The sequence below is a fragment of the Protobothrops mucrosquamatus genome, unplaced genomic scaffold (assembly GCF_001527695.2).
Source record: "Protobothrops mucrosquamatus isolate PMUCROS unplaced genomic scaffold, P.Mucros_1.0 scaffold77, whole genome shotgun sequence".
Classification (NCBI taxonomy): domain Eukaryota; kingdom Metazoa; phylum Chordata; class Lepidosauria; order Squamata; family Viperidae; genus Protobothrops; species Protobothrops mucrosquamatus.
This window is the reverse complement of record NW_015386454.1, coordinates 49,189-54,417: the sequence shown is the minus strand read 5'-3', so window position 1 is coordinate 54,417 and position 5,229 is coordinate 49,189.

Sequence of the window (5,229 nt, the reverse complement as noted above, 5' to 3'; positions counted from 1 at the left end):
TTTAAAATACCCTTGATAGAAAAATAAAATAAGCTTCCAGACCTTCTCTTCTCAACTCCAACCACCCCGGCCTTCTCCTTTCCTTTCCTTTTCTATCCTTCCTCCTTCCACTCACGCCAGCCACACCCAAAGCCAACTGCAGCTGTCCCAATCTTTTCCTTCCCAGTCAAGCTCCTGCCAGCACTCTCAGGCAGTCCCCACTACACAAAGAAGTCACATAAGCAACTGGATAGCTATCATCACCAAGAAGACCACTTCCATTAATGTTGGAGACTCTGACTGATTTTCTGTCAATTTTTAGCTATCAGCATGACATCTAAAAAGCTAGATGCTAAATTTATTAGACCATTTCCTGTACATCCACTGATAGTTCTGCTGCCTTTCATCTGTACTTCCAGCCATGCTGAAAATATGGTTTTAATCAACCTGGAAAGTATTGCATCTTTCACATCACAGAATTCAAAGTGGAATGTATTTTAGACTCCTTGGGCAAGAAGAGCAGAAAAGAGCATTTAATAAATTGGAAAGTTCATTGGAAGCAACAAGTGATAGACAGGTAGATCTTGACTTACAACCACAATCAAGCCCAAAATTTCTGTTGCTAAGCAAGACAATTGTTAAGTGAGTTTTGCCCCATTTTACGACATCTCTTGCATAGTTGTTAAGTGAATCACTGCAGTTGTTACTGTGTTTCCCTGAAAACAAGACTGGGTCTTATATTAATTTTTGCTCCAAAAGATGCATCAGGGCTTATTTTCCAGTTAGGTCTTATTTTTGGGGAAACACAATATTAATACCTGGAAGAGGAGGAGCAATTGGGGTGGGATGGCAAAGACGGGGATAGAAGGGGATTAAGGGGCCCACATAGGATTTTGAGCCAAGAAGGAGGGAGGAGCAGCAGAAATGGAGGGGGTTAAGAGATAATCCATGTCTCCTTGCAAGTCATACATTTCTTCAATTCCCCTCCCTTGATCCACAATCTCATTGTGTGGACTGCGCTGCTGAGCTTCAGTGGCAGCAAAGCGATTGGGGATGGTGGTCTGGTTCCAGCGCCCATCCAGGAAGTCCCTCGATCCCCAGAGAAGACTGAACTGGTGGCTACTTTCTCCTCCTCCCCTGCTCCCTGCAGAGGGAAGCAAAAGAAACCCACTGAAAATGATGGGGGACTGAACAGGGTAGAGCAGGGTATGGATTGAAAACAAGGGGCAGAGGAAATGAAAAGAGATGCTAAAGTTATCCTTTTCCTGATGCCCCTCCTCTTGTTCCTCGCTACCATCGCAATATTGCCTGAGGGATCAGTAGGAGTTAATCCCTAATGAGGCATCAGAGCGGGATGGGGTGGGGACTAATAATAATAATAATAATAATAATAATAATAATAATAATAACAACAACAACAACAACAATAATAATAATATTAATAAGTGCGATGATCCATAATAATAATGTTGGAAGGGATCTTGGAGGTCATCTAGTCCAACCCCCTGCTCAGGCAGAAAACCCTATACCATTTCAGACAAATGGCTGTCCAGTCTCTTCTTAAAAACTTCCAGTGTTGGAGCATTCACTGTGGAAGCAAGGAGGTTGAGGGGCTGGTGAACTGGTGTAAGGAAAACAGCCTAGTTTTAAATATCGGAAAAACCAAAGAGATCATTGTCGATTTCAGAAAAGGAAGGCACAGCTACACTTCTCTGTGCATTAATGATTCACCTGTGGAGATGGTTACCAGCATCAAATTCCTGGGTGTGTAGCTAACGAGTAGGCTGGATTGGTCGCTCAACAGTGAGAAACTGGTGAAGCGGGCATAGNTTCTGTGTCGCATGAGAAAAGCACATCTTCCTTCCCCTGTCCTGACCACTTTCTACAGGGGGACGATCGAGAGCATCCTGTCATACAGCATCACAGTCTGGTTTGGAAGCATCACTGCTTCAGACAGGAAGGCGGTGCAGAGAGTGGTGAGAATGGCCGAAAATGGCTGTTCCCTCCCTCCCATCCAGGACATAGCACAGAAGCATTGCTTGAGCAGGGTCCGTAAGATTATCTGGGACACTACACATCCTCTTCATGACCTGTTTTCCTTGTTACCTTCTGGGAGGAGGCTTCATGGTATCCATAGCAGAACATCCAGATTCAGCCATAGTTTCATTCCATACAGCATTAACCTTGTGAACTCTCAAGCTTCCTCCTTCCATTATATACTCAAGATGGACAGTATTTAATATTTATTTGCTGGCATGTAATTATGATACCTATACCATTCCAGACAAATGGTTGTCCAATCGTTTCTTTAAAATCTTCAGTGATGATGAACCCACACCTTCTAAAGGCAACCTATTCCACTGGTTAATTGTTCTCACCATCAGGACATTTCTCCTTAATTCTAGGTTGGATCTTTCTTTGATAAGTTTCCATCTGTTACTTCTTGACTTGTCCTCAGGTGATTTGGAGAATAGATTGACCCCTTCTTTTTATGACAGCCTTCAAATATTGGGAGACTGCTATCATGTCACCCCAAGTCCTTCTCTCCTTCAGTAGATATATGCAGCTCCTGAAAACATTCATCATGTTTTAGTCTCCAGCTCCTAATCATCTTTGTTGCTCTTCTGCACTCTTTCTAAATCTCAATATCTTTTTATACCCCAATGACCAAAATTGGATGCAGTATTCAAAGTGTAATCTTACTAAAGCAGTATATAGCAGTACTAATACTTCACATGATTTTGATACTATTCCTTTGTTTTTGCAGCCTAGGACTTTATTGGCTTTTTTGGCAGCTGCAGCACACTACTGGCTTATACTTAAGTGGTTGTCCACTAAGACTCCTAGATAACTCTCACAGTTACTGTTGTGTTTATTCCTGATGACCACACCAAATTTTCATTAAGTTATTGTGGATATTTTGATTTTAGCAATAGTACTTAAACTTATATACTGTTTCATAGTGCTTTACAGCACTGTCTTAATGGTTTACAAAGTCAGCATATTACCCAGAATAATCTGGGTCCTCATTTTGCCAACCTTGGAAGAATGGAAGGCTGAGTAAACCTTGAGCTTTGTCAAGATCGAACTCCAGATTGTGGGCAGTGTTAGCCTGCAATACTGCATTCTGACCACTGTGTCACCAGGCAGAAGGAGAATGTAAAATTGTTTTCAGATACTGTGAGAAACAGAGTTATTTGAGAATGAAAGATTGGGTGATAACAATAAGATTGCTTTGTATATTATCTTTTCACATGTTTGCACCTTTTAAATTGTAATTCATTAAAAACCTTTTCACAAGTATCTGGGTAAAAGACATTGAAAGGATTGTCAGTAGGATACTAGAAATAATAAGAGATAATAATTTTGATAGAATTGTAGTTCCCATGATTTTTCCTGAAGAAATTGGTAATAATAATAATAATAATAATAATAATAATAATAATAATAATAATAATAATAATAATAATAATAATAATAATAATAATAATAATAATAATAATAAAGTTGGAAGGGACCTTGGAAGTCATCTAGTCCAACCCCCTGCTCAGGAAGGAAACCCTATACCATTTCAGACAAATGGCTATCCAGTCTCTTCTTAAAAACTTCCAGTGTTGGAGCATCAACCTTCTGGAGGCAGGTTGTTCCACTGGTTAATTGTTCTAACTGTCAGGAAGTTTCTCCTTAGTTTTAGGCTGCTTCTCTCCTTCATTAGCTTCCATCTGTTGCTTCTTGTTCTGCTTTCAGGTGCCTTGGAAAATAGCTTGACTCTCTCTTCTTTGTGGCAGCCCCTGAGATATTGGAACACTGCTATTATGTCCCCCCTCATCCTTCTCTTCATTAAACTAGACATACCCAATTCCAGCAGCTGTTCCTTATATGCTTTAGCCTCCAGTCCCCTAATCATCTTTGTTGCTCTTCTCTTTCTAGAGTCTCAACTTCTTTTTTACATTGTGGTGACCAAAACTGGATGCAGTATTCCAAGTGTGGCCTTACCAAGGCATTGTAAAGTGGTATTAATACTTCACATGATCTTGATTCTATCCCTCTGTTAATGCAGCCCAGCACTGTGTTGGCCTTTTTGGCAGCTGCAGCCCACTGCTGGCTCATATTTAAGTGATTGTCCACTAGGACTCTGAGGTCCCTCTCACAGTTACTACTATTGAGCAAGGTACCCCCTATATTATACCTGTACATTTGGTTTTTCTTGCCTAAATGTAGAACCTTACTTTTTTCACCATTGAATTTCATTTTGTTAGATAGTGCCCAGTGTTCAAGTCTGTCCAGATCCTCCTGTATCTTAAGCCTCTCTTCTGGAGTGTTGGCTATTCCTGCCAGCTTGGTGTCGTCTGCAAATTTGATGAGTTCCCCATCTATCCCCTCGTCCAAATCATTGATGAAGATGTTGAAGAGCACTGGGCCCAGAACAGAGCTCTGGGGCACCCCACTACACACTTCCCTCCATGTAGATGCAGTTCCATTGAGAACCACATGCTGAGTACAGCCAGTCAGCCAGCTACGGATCCATCTGGTGGTGATGCTGTCAAACCCACATTTTTCTATCTTATCAAGTAGTAGGTTGTGATCTACTTTATCAAATGCCTTACTGAAGTCCAAGTAAATTATGTCCACAGCATTCCTCTGATCCACTAATTTTGTCACTTGGTCAAAGAATGCGGTAAGATTTGTCTGGCATGATCTGTTTTTGACAAACCCATGTTGGCTTTTAGTAATGACTTTGTTTGCCTCTAGGTGTTCGCTGATTTGTTGTTTGATTATCTTTTCCAAAATCTTCCCAGGTATTGAGGTCAGGCTGATAGGTCTGTAATTTCCTGGATCCATTTTCTTTCCTTTTTTGAAGGTGGGAACTACATCAACTGTTTTCCAGTCCTCCGGTAGTTCCCCAGTGCTCCAGGATCTTTAAAAAATATAGTTCAGTGTTTCTGAGATCACATCTGCCAGTTCCTTGAGAACCCTGGGATGTAATCCATCTGATCCTGGTGATTTGAACTTGTCTAGGCTGGACAGGTGCTCACTTACCGTTTTCTTGCCTATCTTAACTTGCGTTTCTATTCTGTTTTTTATGGCATTATTTTTGGTAGGTTGATCTGTTTTTTCTCTTTGTGTAAAGACAGATGCAAAAAATGAGTTAAATAGTTCTGCTTTCTCCTTGTTGCTTGTCACCTTCTTGCCACTTTCCCCCACTAATGGACCAATCATTTCCTTCACTTTTTTCTTGTTTTTTACATG